A 14485-nucleotide genomic window follows, 5' to 3' on the forward strand; every position below is an offset into this window, starting at 1 on the left:
ATGGCTCCATACGTAGAATTGTATGGAAGAAAGTGCAGATCGCCGATTCATTGGGATGAAGTCGGTGAAAGAGCAGAAATTGGTCCAGAAATAGTTCATCAGACTGCAAATGTGGTGGTCAAGATCGGAGACAGGATGAAGACCGCCCAGAGTCGCCAAAAGAGTTATGCTGACAAGAGGAGAAAGGATCTAGAGGTTGCCGTAGGTGATCACGTTTTCGTGAAGATAGCACCCATGAAGGGTGTTATGAGCTTTGGGAAGAGAGAAGAGAGGCAAGCTTAGTCCGAGGTTTATTGGACTGTTCGAGATTCTTGACAAGGTTGGGACACTAGTTTATCATGTAGCCTTAACGCCGAATTTGGCCGGTGTACACAATGTGTTCCACGTCTCGATGCTGAGGAAGTACCTAGCAAATCCTTCCCACATTTTGAGTTCTGAGCCGTTGCTATGTTCAAGTTCATTTTGCAAGTTCAAGTTTCAAGTATGTATGTCCTATTTTAAAGTTGCATGTGGTTTTATTATGTATTACTTGCTATCCCAATTTATACGTGTTGAGTCATTAGACTCACTAGACTTGATCGATGCAGGTGGGGATGTCTATGAGGAGACAGGAGGTGGCGACCAAGGAGCAGGCTTGGATTGAGCGGGAGGCTAAACCCGAGGACCGCCCACGTCATTTTTAATATTTTTATGCAAGTTTAAATTTACTCTGATTTTATGCTTTGATGCGAGATGTTTTGAACAAGCTTTTCTTTTAACAAAATTTTATTGGTGATGGCTGATTCCAAAGATAATTTTATGAACGAAGAGTTGACGACCGTATGGATGTTTATATTTAATAAAATTTTTAATTTTTCCGCAAATTTTAAGTAAAAAAAGTACGGTACGTCACAGTTCTAGAATTCTCACATCAAAAGATTTTAGATTTCTTACTCGATAAGAATCTTAATATTCGTTCCTTGGTAACATATGCTGAACACCGCAAATTCTCTTTTCGTTTATTTCACCCAAAATTTTTGTATGAACGCCTATCTCATAAACTTAAAAATTCAAGCTTACGCAACACAAGTAGTATTAGATAATATAACTCCAATACACGTATCCGCTTAGTCCCAAGATTGTTAATGACTTTCAAAATTCCTCAAGACAAGGTGTCTACCTCACCTCTTACCTGCGTCTATCGATTAACCTAACCATCCATCATACCCAACTTTCTAAAAAATTTAAATTTCCACAAAGTATAATCTTAGCTGTTAAGATCATGACTAAAATTTATGACACATCAAACTTAAGTTCCCAAAAATTTGCTAACTCAATGTTTATTCTTATAACTTAACTAACCGATTAACTTTACTTTAAATCGTCATCACTTAAAATCCTTAATTTGCCACAACATTATTTCACTAACGCTTAAATTTTAAAGCCCAAGATTGATTCATCCTACAATGTCCTTGACTACCATTCACTATAACATTATAACCAAGATATCTAAATGTTCTATATTTCCTTCAAGCCTAAATCATCGAAAATTTCCTATCATTTAAACCATTCAATTCTCACTTACTACTAAATAAGTTCCCAAATTTCTTAAAAATTGTAAAATTAATTCTTACTTTCCTCGAATATTATCCAATTTGTCCTTAATCTCTAAAATTTTACAATTACCCATAAGTCATCGGCATTCCCAATTTCATTTTATAGGTTTCTCGTATCATAAGGTTCAATATTCTTAAGTTTATTAAACCCAAAATTAATTCCCATAACACGTCTTGTATTTTTATAAATACTTAAAATCCCAAGTGTTCCTCAAAAGTTCGCATTTAATCCTTAAAAATTTTGAAAATTTCAATCTGGCCCTTAAAATTCTCCAAATTTACATTTTTTACCATAAAACTCTTCGAAATTTGCATTTTTCTCCTCATAATATATTTTTCGATTTTAGCCTCATTAGACCTTAAAATTCTCGAAACTCAGAATTTAATCTCAAAATACGATAAGTTTGAAAATAGTCCCTTAGTATTTAATTTTTCACTTAGGTCCTCAAATTATTGGTTATTACCACTAGATCATTAAAATTCTCAATTCATGCAATTCAATCCTTAAATTCAATTAGCTAGAGCTTGTATCTTAAATAAATTCTACGTTCTATACTGCCAAAGATCGTCGTAGTCTTCGAATCATTAACCCTTACATGGGATTTCTCAAAATTAACTCAACTAGCAACCACGAACCATAAGTAATTTCTTAGAAAATCTAGACGTCCCAAAAGCATTCATAATTTTCAAGATTAACTTACGGCCCATAAGTAGAACATCAGTACTACTAACCCAAAAATTAATATAGTCAAATCATTTTCAACCTTTCCAAATGTCCAATAGTAGAATTCTTATTCATGTCCAATTCCACCACAAAACCAGTATGCATGAAAATCATATAATTTCTTATTTCATGTCGTAACATGCATAAAAATTTTAAAACATCTAATCTCAAAACATAACGACAGATAAACATGTCCTGTAAAACGTATATCATGTAAACATGCACGTGATAGCATTAAAAACATTTAAAACATTTAAATCATAAAATGAAAGCACTCTTGGAAAATGTTGATTATGTTACTAAATAATTATTAGATAAAGTATTAAAGTAAAGCCAAAATTTTGTCCGGTGAACCGTATAATTTTAAATAATTGAGGAATAGCGACAGCATCCTTAATTATGAAAAATTATGCATTAAGTGGATTTAGATCACATAATGGACAACAATTGTAATTAATTATATAAAAATAATAAATTTTACCTCACAAGGATTTTTATTATATTTATATAACTAATTAGGTTAAAATATCAAATTATATTTTTCTTAATTTACCCACAGGAGTTAAGGAAAATACATTTTGATAGTTTTATCATAAAGTTACAGAAAAATCTTATTGAATTAAAATTTTAGCCCACATGCAAATTTTATGATACTAGATTTTTATAACATGAATTACATTGGTAAAACATGATATTGTCTCAAAATTTTAAGCATATGATATTTTGTGCAGTTATGCAATCTGCGAGTTTTTCTGATATAAAATGTGACATTCCCGAACTAAAGGGCGATAACTATAAAATATGGAAAGAAAGAATACTTCTTCAATTAGGGTGGATGGATATTGATTATGCTATACGGAAAGACGAACCATCCGCTATTACTGAAAACAGCATTCCGGATGATGTTGATCTTTATGAAAAATGGGAGCGATCTAATCGACTCTGCGTAACGTTCATAAAGACCAAAATCTCTGCTGGCATGCGTGGTTCTGTCGACCAGCATAATAATGTCAAAAAATTACTGAAGGCTATTGATAAACAATTTCAGTCTTCAAATAAGGCACTAGCAAGTACCCTAATTATGGAATTCTCTTCATTAAGGCTCACCAGTGTGAGAGGTGTGCGAGAGCATATAATGAAAATGCGGGACATAGCAGCTCGGCTCAAGATACTTGAAGTGGAAATGTCTGAAACTTTTCTTGTGCACTACATTTTATGCACTCTTCCACAGCAATATGGACCCTTCAAAATTTTCTACAACACACATAAAGATAAATGGTCAATCAATGAATTAATGACCATGTGTGTTAAAGAGAAAGGAAGGTTGTTAATGGAAACGAGTGATAATGTATTTATGACTACATGCACAAGGAAAGTATAAGAAGCAAGCCAAAGTCAAAGGAAAAGGGAAAAGAATAATTCCACCTCAACCTGACATTAAGAAAGAATCCAAGTGTTTCTTCTGTAAAAAGATGGGACACATGAAGAAGGATTGCAATAAATTTAAGGATTGGCTTGAAAAGAAAGGTATTCCTACTTCATTTGTCTGTTATGAATCTAATATGGATAATATGATTTATAACACATGGTGGATTGATTCTGGTTCTACAATCCATGTTACAAATACCTTGCAGGGTATGCAAAACCTAAGGAAGCCAATAGAAAATGAGCGGAGCATCTATTCAGGGAACAAGATGTCTTCGCATGTGGAGGCTATTGGGACTTGCTGCCTAGTGTTGAATAGTGGTTATATTTTAAAATTTGAAAAGACATTTTATGTTCCTAGTTTTTCTAGAAATTTAATTTCGGTTTCAAAACTTGTACCCCTTGGTTATTCATTTCAGTTTTTGGATAAATCAATAAATTTGTTTTATAAATCAAATCTTATTGGAAATGGTACAATGGTTGATGGTCTTTTCTCTATTTCTTTACAAAATAATAACACCACTATGCATGTTCAAGGAGGTATTAAAATATGTGTTATAAATGAAGATTCCTCTATATTATGGCATCGGAGATTGGGACACATCTCCATAGAAAGAATTAAAAGATTAGTAAATGATGGAGTACTCAGTGCTTTAGATTTTACTGATTTTGAGACTTGTGTGAACTGCATTAAGGGAAAGCAGACCAATAAGTCTAAAAAGGGTGCCAAGAGGAGTACAGAAATATTAGAAATCATACATTCAGATATTTGTTGTCCAGATATGGACATGCAAAGTCCGAAATACTTCATCTCTTTCATTGATGATTATTCACGATACATGTATATCTACATGCTTCATAACAAAAACGAAGCACTTGAAGCCTTTAAGGTTTTTAAGGCTGAAGTGGAGAAGCATTGTGGAAAACATATTAAGATTGTGAGAACAGATAGAGGTAGAGAATATTACGGTAGATACACTGAGAATGGACAAGCACCTGGTCCGTTTACGAAGTTTCTTCAAGAACATGGGATTGTTGCCCAATATACTATGCCTGGTTCTCCGGACCAAAATGGCGTAGCTGAAAGGAGAAACCGAACATTATTGGACATGGTGAGGAGCATGTTTAGTAGCTCTAAACTTCCTAAATCCTTATGGACTGAAGCTCTTAAGACAGCTATGTATATATTAAACCGAGTTCCAACTAAGGTTGTCTTAAAGACGCCATTTGAGTTATTTAAAGGTTGGAAACCGAGTTTGCAACATATACGCGTTTGGGGTTGTCCTTCTGAAATAAGAGTTTACAACCCACATGAAAAGAAACTGGACTCAAGAACTATAAGTGGATATTTCATTAGGTATGCTGAAAAATCCAAAGGGTACAGATTCTATTGTCCATCTCACAATACTAGAATTGTGGAATCAAGAAATGCAAAATTTCTTGAAAATGACTTGATTAGTGGGAGTGATCATGATATAGTTTTTGAGAATGATCACAGTAATGCACAACCCTCTTATTCAAATGATAAATTGATTGTTATTCACACCCCTCAAGACCAAATGGGTGTTAGACAACCAGTTACTGAAGTTCCACAAATCGCTGATGAAAATCCAGTAGATCAAGTTATTAATGAAGAACAACAAGAAATTGTTGATCAACCAAACAACCTTAGGAGATCTACTAGAATAAGAAGATCAGTTATATCTAGTGATTATATTGTGTATTTACAAGAATCGGATTTTAACATCGGAGCCGAAAATGATCCTGAAACGTTTTCACAAGCCATGAGTTGTAATGAGTCAAAACTATGGTTCAATGCTATGAAAGAAGAGATGAATTCTATGGCAGTTAATGGAGTCTGGGATCTTGTTCAGTTGCCTGATGGTGTAAAAGCCATTGGATGTAAATGGGTCTTTAAAACAAAGAAAGACTCATTAGGCAACATTGAAAGGTATAAAGCAAGACTCGTTGCTAAAGGATTCACTCAGCAGGAAGGAATCGATTATAAGGAGACTTTTTCTCCTGTATCTAAAAAAGATTCTCTCCGTATCATTCTAGCATTAGTTGCACATTTTGACTTAGATTTGCAACAAATGGATATGAAAACAGCTTTTTTTAATGGAGAACTAGATGAAGAGGTTTATATGAAACAACCTGAAGGATTCTTCTCTAGTAATGGTGAACAATTGGTTTGTAAGCTTAAGAAATCTATATATGGATTGAAACAAGCTTCCCGTCAATGGTATTTAAAATTTCATGATGTTATCTCTTCATTTGGATTCGTTGAGAACCCCATGGATCAATGTATATACCAGAAGGTCAGTGGGAGCAAGATTTGTTTCCTTATTCTATATGTGGATGATTTATTACTTGCAACCAATGATAAGGGTTTTTTATATGAGGTGAAACAATTTCTCTCTAAAAACTTTGATATGAAGGATATGGGCGATGCATCTTATGTCATTGGCATTAAGATACATAGAGACCGAATTAAAGGTATTCTAGGTCTGTCTCAAGAAACCTATATCAACAAAGTTTTAGAAAGATATCGGATGAAAGATTGTTCACCAAGTATAGCTCTCGTTGTGAAAGGCGATAAATTCAATTTGAGCCAATGTCCAAAGAATGATTTAGAGAGGGAACAAATGAAAAACATTCCTTATGCTTCTGTTGTCGGAAGCTTAATGTATGCTCAGGTTTGCACTAGACCTGATATTGCATTTGTTGTTGGAATGTTGGGAAGATATCAGAGTAATCCAGGTTTAGACCATTGGAAAGCTGCAAAGAAAGTAATGTGGTACCTACAAGGGACCAAAGATTATATGCTTATGTTCAGACAAACTGAGAATTTGGAAGTAATTGGCTACTCTGATTCAGACTACGCTGGCTGCATTGATTCACGAAAATCTACTTCAGGATATATTTTTATGCTAGCTGGTAGAGCTGTATCTTGGAGAAGTGCAAAGCAGACATTGACCGCTACTTTCACTATAGAAGCTGAGTTCGTATCTTGTTTTGAGGCAACCTCACATGGTGGATGGTTGAAGAGTTTCATTTCGAGGCTTAGAATTATGGATTCTATATCCAGGTCATTAAGAATATATTGTGACAATTCAGCTACTGTTTTTATGGCTAAAAATAACAAAAGTGGTAGTCGAAGCAAGCACATCGACATTAAGTATTTAGCCATACGAGAACGTGTTAAAGATAAGAAGATACTTATCGAGCACATTAGCACTGAATTGATGATTGCGGATCCTTTGACTAAGGGCATGCCACCATTGAAATTTATGGATCATACAGAAAGAATGGGACTTGGTTCCTTTATGTAATTTTGTTGTAAGAAAAAATTTAATGAAACTATGATGTGATGTTTTCTCATATTTATTGTGCACACATTCATTGATTTGAGAAATATCAATAAAATTGGACCTCGAATAAACATAAGGTTTATTCATTAAGTTATACAGTTTGAGATACATAATGCATTGTGATACATGGAAGATCATACTTGCTTCTAGAGGAACTATCGCCATGATTCATGTGTTCTGTTTTCTCCTATGGAAAATATGGGTCAAGTGAGAGAATGTAAGAAAAAATGACCCATATTAATCAGAAGAAGGAAAGACGTGTAGGAAATGGCGACGGCCATTACCTACAACTTTTGACAAACGTGCTCAACTTTAGAAACTTGAGATACGTATACGTTTTTTCTTATAAATCTCGGATCCCGATACACTCATCGATGGTATGAGAAACGCCAATAAATAGAGCGATTGAGGTCCCTAAGCACACACCTCATAAGAAAAATTTACAACATCTATTGAGAAGGTGGAGTGCTTAGAAGGCATCAACCGAGAAGAAAATCAGAGAAAATCAAAATTTTCAATGGCCGGAGGTAATAATTGATTTAAGCTTCCGCATATTGTTTTTCATGTTCATGTATACGTAAAAAACATGATTTTGAGATAAATATCTAACAAGAAGAAATTTGAAATTCGTTATTAAATGACACGGTACAACTCATATTTTATAATATAATAATGATAATAATATTATAATATAATAGTTTAGTCAAGTTAATTAATTACTTATTAATTAATAGAGTAATAGACCATAGATAGAATAGATATATATAAACTATTCTACTTTCTTGATTTTTACAAAGGGTGAATTTGCATGGTCCTAAATAAATTTGCTTAATCGAAAAAAACCTTGATGATTTTTCCTAATGGTAGTAAGTTTCATTACCTTGTCGCATTTCATAATGGGAAGAACTTCTTCATCTATTTTCTTCGAGGACGAACACAAATAATAAGAATGAAAGAAGAACAACTTAGTATTTGATAACAGAGTTCCTCATTTTTATTTATTCACATCCTCTAAACTCTAACATGATCCCAACAACTTTAATATCCTCATACACTGAAATGAGCGTTGAAAATAGTTTGTCTATATTAATTACTTATTAATGCACACAAGTTGATGTATTATTATATGGCAAACTATATAGTTTCACTACAAGAAAAAAGGCCTACGACAACGATTTTTTCCCGTTGTCGTCGGCCTTTTAAAACCGTTGTTAGAAGCCCTGTGGTTAAAGGGTGTGCTCAAAGACAACGGTGAAAAACCGTTGTCGTAGACGCCTAAAGACGAGGGTGAAAAACAGTTGTCGTAGGTATATAAAACCGTTGTTAAAGGTCCTGTGGTTAAAGAATTCGTTAAAAGACAACGGTGGGAGAGTGTTGTGGTAGTTACAATTTGCGACGATTTTTAAAAAAAAGACACAAATTAAATAGCGACGGACAACATCGTTAACCGTCGCTAAATTTAGCGACAGTCGTAATTTAAACTGTCGCTAAATAGCGACGGTTTCATACACCGTCGCTACATTTAGCGACAGTGTTTTATAAACTTTGTCGCTAATTTTAGCGACGGTTTTGTATGATTTCCGTCGCTAATTTATGCAGTAAAATAAAAAAAAATTTCACTTTTAATATTTTAATAAATATAAAAAAAACTTACAATCTAATATGCAAACTATATTTTTGATTTATCGTCGAAAATACTATATTTTTTATTTTAAAAATTTATTGAATTTTAAATAGAAAATCGAAACTAAAATTGTGTAAGGGAGAAAAATTTTAAGTGTTGTGAAGTGGTATGGTAGAAAATGGACCGAGGGTTGGGATATTTATAGACAGTTTGCTACAGTTTTGACTTTAACCGTCGCAAATTGCGACAGTTAATTTTCTAACTGTCGCCGATTTAAATTTGCGACGCTTTTACAAGAACTGTCGCTATATTTAGCGACAGATATTAAAAAACCGTCGCTAAATATAGCGACTGTTAGGTATAAACCGTCGCTGATTTAAGATCAGCGACGATATTACCAAAACTGTCGCTAACAGTAGCGACGGTTAAAAACCACCGTCGCTATATTTAGCGACAGTTATTGTAAAACCGTCGCTATCTTTACATCGGCGACGGTTTTACTTTAAACCGTCGCTAAAGTTTGCGACGGTTATACATTAACCGTCGCCAAATTTAAATTAGGGACGGTATAGTATAACCGTCGCTAATTTAGCGACAGATTTAACTTAAACGGTCGCAAAAACAGTTGAAACACAACGGTTTTTTATAAACTGTTGTCGTAGCTAAAAAAAAAACGCTAATAGACAACAGTTTTAAAACCGTTGTCGTAGCTAAAAAAAAAATCGCTCATAGACAACGGTTTTTAAAAACCGTTGTCGTAGTCAAAAATAAAACGCCCATAGACAACGGTTTTTAAAAACCGTTGTCGTAGATATATCAAAGATAACGGTTTTAAAGAAACTATTGTCTTTGAGCGGATTTTTTTAGGCTACGACAACGGTTTTTATTAAAACCGTTGTTAAAGGTAAAAAGACAACGGTTTTAATAAAAACCGTTGTCGTAGATGTGTTGTTAAAGCTAATTTTTCTTGTAGTGTTTGAATGTGGAAAGAAGGAGGAGTTTGAAAGTCATTATTAAATGACATGGTACATGAACAAAGACGATGAATACAAAATAGTTGTTATATGAACTCATCGTTGTCTCATTTTTACAAACTTCGGTCTCAGAGACTCAGACGCTCCAACTCTGTCACCGAGAAGTTTATCAACTATATCACGCTTAGATGTAAAAATGTTTTTTTTAGTGGAAATAAAATAAGCATCTCATTGTAAGAAATGAGGTTTGGAGATAGTTTGTCTATATTAATTACTAATTAATGTACAAGATGATGTATTGATATATGTCATACTATATAGTTTGAATGCGGAAGAAGGAAGAAATTTGAAATTCACTATTAAATGACACTGTACATGAACCATATTTCATTTCATTTACCTTACCTTAACTCATATTTTATAATATATTAATGATAATGAAAATAATAATAATAATATAATATAATATAATATAATAGTTTAGTCAAGCTAATTAATTAATAGAGTAATAAACCATAGATAGAATAGATATATAGACTATTTTACTTTTTTTGGCTTTTTACAAATTGCGTGGTCCCAAATGAATTGGTTTATTCGAAAAGAGATTTGGAGATTTTTCTAATGGTAATAAATTGCAATATCTGGTCGCATAATGGGAAGAACTTATTTGTCTATTTTTATCGACAGCGAACGATGAGATAGGAAGTTTGGCCAAGTTTTGATATAATTTTTTTTTTTTTGTGTTACATTAATTAATTTAATTTACTTGTATGTCCATGTTTCGATTTCTGATGGGTTGCGGACAACTTTTTAAAATTACAATTACAATAAGGCTATCTTCAATCTTTAATTCTATTATAGCTCAAGTTTGGCGCTAAAATAGTTGAATTTCCGCACCAAATTCAACATCCAACTCCAACTCATTTACTTCAAATTTTACAACAAAAAGATATTATTATAATATTCTTTTTGTTTTATATATATTAATCATAATATTTTATATTTATATTTGTGTTAAAATTAACATTTTCATTTGTTATATTGTATTTTTACAAATTGTACTGTTGCATTAAAATTTTTATTTGTATTTTACTATTATATTATTTATAAATAATTAAATCAAACCATTAATTAAAGTTTTTAATTAATATAAATAAAATTATTTAATTTTGGTATCTTTCACAATGTCTGTGCTTTTTCACTTGGTGTTCTAGAAAAACACAGATTAATCGCGAAAAGTGAGAAAAAAACTCTTTCATTCAAGGAAAAGCATGAAATAAGCGGTCGACTCTTTAAATAATAATATTTAATAATATTTTTTAAAAAAGAAAACGCTAAAGACATCACAATAAATTTTTCAGACTAAAAGATAACTGTTGACCAACAACAATAGTCAAAAGTTTTAGAGGATGTCTTTTGTGAGACGATCTCAAGAATCTTTATCTGTGAGATGAGTCAACCCTATCGATATTCACAATAAAAAGTAATACTCTTATCATAAAAAGTAATACTTTTTCGTGGATGACCCAAATAAGATATCTGTCTCACAAAATACGACCCGTGAGACCGTCTCACACAAATTTTTGCCAAAATTTTATCCCACACAATTTGTGATTTTGAGACTTATGTTTTTAGTAACTTAATAATTTATGCATTTATTCTTAATATTTGAATGTTTATGTGTTATTTAATTCGNGGCCTTTTAAAACCGTTGTTAGAAGCCCTGTGGTTAAAGGGTGTGCTCAAAGACAACGGTGAAAAACCGTTGTCGTAGACGCCTAAAGACGAGGGTGAAAAACCGTTGTCGTAGGTATATAAAACCGTTGTTAAAGGTCCTGTGGTTAAAGAATTCGTTAAAAGACAACGGTGGGAGAGTGTTGTGGTAGTTACAATTTGCGACGGTTTTTAAAAAAAAGACACAAATTAAATAGCGACGGACAACATCGTTAACCGTCGCTAAATTTAGCGACAGTCGTAATTTAAACTGTCGCTAAATAGCGACGGTTTCATACACCGTCGCTACATTTAGCGACAGTGTTTTATAAACTTTGTCGCTAATTTTAGCGACGGTTTTGTATGATTTCCGTCGCTAATTTATGCAGTAAAATAAAAAAAAATTTCACTTTTAATATTTTAATAAATATAAAAAAAACTTACAATCTAATATGCAAACTATATTTTTGATTTATCGTCGAAAATACTATATTTTTTATTTTAAAAATTTATTGAATTTTAAATAGAAAATCGAAACTAAAATTGTGTAAGGGAGAAAAATTTTAAGTGTTGTGAAGTGGTATGGTAGAAAATGGACCGAGGGTTGGGATATTTATAGACAGTTTGCTACAGTTTTGACTTTAACCGTCGCAAATTGCGACAGTTAATTTTCTAACTGTCGCCGATTTAAATTTGCGACGCTTTTACAAGAACTGTCGCTATATTTAGCGACAGATATTAAAAAACCGTCGCTAAATATAGCGACTGTTAGGTATAAACCGTCGCTGATTTAAGATCAGCGACGATATTACCAAAACTGTCGCTAACAGTAGCGACGGTTAAAAACCACCGTCGCTATATTTAGCGACAGTTATTGTAAAACCGTCGCTATCTTTACATCGGCGACGGTTTTACTTTAAACCGTCGCTAAAGTTTGCGACGGTTATACATTAACCGTCGCCAAATTTAAATTAGGGACGGTATAGTATAACCGTCGCTAATTTAGCGACAGATTTAACTTAAACGGTCGCAAAAACAGTTGAAACACAACGGTTTTTTATAAACTGTTGTCGTAGCTAAAAAAAAAACGCTAATAGACAACAGTTTTAAAACCGTTGTCGTAGCTAAAAAAAAAATCGCTCATAGACAACGGTTTTTAAAAACCGTTGTCGTAGTCAAAAATAAAACGCCCATAGACAACGGTTTTTAAAAACCGTTGTCGTAGATATATCAAAGATAACGGTTTTAAAGAAACTATTGTCTTTGAGCGGATTTTTTTAGGCTACGACAACGGTTTTTATTAAAACCGTTGTTAAAGGTAAAAAGACAACGGTTTTAATAAAAACCGTTGTCGTAGATGTGTTGTTAAAGCTAATTTTTCTTGTAGTGTTTGAATGTGGAAAGAAGGAGGAGTTTGAAAGTCATTATTAAATGACATGGTACATGAACAAAGACGATGAATACAAAATAGTTGTTATATGAACTCATCGTTGTCTCATTTTTACAAACTTCGGTCTCAGAGACTCAGACGCTCCAACTCTGTCACCGAGAAGTTTATCAACTATATCACGCTTAGATGTAAAAATGTTTTTTTTAGTGGAAATAAAATAAGCATCTCATTGTAAGAAATGAGGTTTGGAGATAGTTTGTCTATATTAATTACTAATTAATGTACAAGATGATGTATTGATATATGTCATACTATATAGTTTGAATGCGGAAGAAGGAAGAAATTTGAAATTCACTATTAAATGACACTGTACATGAACCATATTTCATTTCATTTACCTTACCTTAACTCATATTTTATAATATATTAATGATAATGAAAATAATAATAATAATATAATATAATATAATATAATAGTTTAGTCAAGCTAATTAATTAATAGAGTAATAAACCATAGATAGAATAGATATATAGACTATTTTACTTTTTTTGGCTTTTTACAAATTGCGTGGTCCCAAATGAATTGGTTTATTCGAAAAGAGATTTGGAGATTTTTCTAATGGTAATAAATTGCAATATCTGGTCGCATAATGGGAAGAACTTATTTGTCTATTTTTATCGACAGCGAACGATGAGATAGGAAGTTTGGCCAAGTTTTGATATAATTTTTTTTTTTTTGTGTTACATTAATTAATTTAATTTACTTGTATGTCCATGTTTCGATTTCTGATGGGTTGCGGACAACTTTTTAAAATTACAATTACAATAAGGCTATCTTCAATCTTTAATTCTATTATAGCTCAAGTTTGGCGCTAAAATAGTTGAATTTCCGCACCAAATTCAACATCCAACTCCAACTCATTTACTTCAAATTTTACAACAAAAAGATATTATTATAATATTCTTTTTGTTTTATATATATTAATCATAATATTTTATATTTATATTTGTGTTAAAATTAACATTTTCATTTGTTATATTGTATTTTTACAAATTGTACTGTTGCATTAAAATTTTTATTTGTATTTTACTATTATATTATTTATAAATAATTAAATCAAACCATTAATTAAAGTTTTTAATTAATATAAATAAAATTATTTAATTTTGGTATCTTTCACAATGTCTGTGCTTTTTCACTTGGTGTTCTAGAAAAACACAGATTAATCGCGAAAAGTGAGAAAAAAACTCTTTCATTCAAGGAAAAGCATGAAATAAGCGGTCGACTCTTTAAATAATAATATTTAATAATATTTTTTAAAAAAGAAAACGCTAAAGACATCACAATAAATTTTTCAGACTAAAAGATAACTGTTGACCAACAACAATAGTCAAAAGTTTTAGAGGATGTCTTTTGTGAGACGATCTCAAGAATCTTTATCTGTGAGATGAGTCAACCCTATCGATATTCACAATAAAAAGTAATACTCTTATCATAAAAAGTAATACTTTTTCGTGGATGACCCAAATAAGATATCTGTCTCACAAAATACGACCCGTGAGACCGTCTCACACAAATTTTTGCCAAAATTTTATCCCACACAATTTGTGATTTTGAGACTTATGTTTTTAGTAACTTAATAATTTATGCATTTATTCTTAATATTTG

Source organism: Primulina huaijiensis, chromosome 5 (assembly GCF_012295235.1).
Source record: "Primulina huaijiensis isolate GDHJ02 chromosome 5, ASM1229523v2, whole genome shotgun sequence".
Lineage (NCBI taxonomy): Eukaryota > Viridiplantae > Streptophyta > Magnoliopsida > Lamiales > Gesneriaceae > Primulina > Primulina huaijiensis.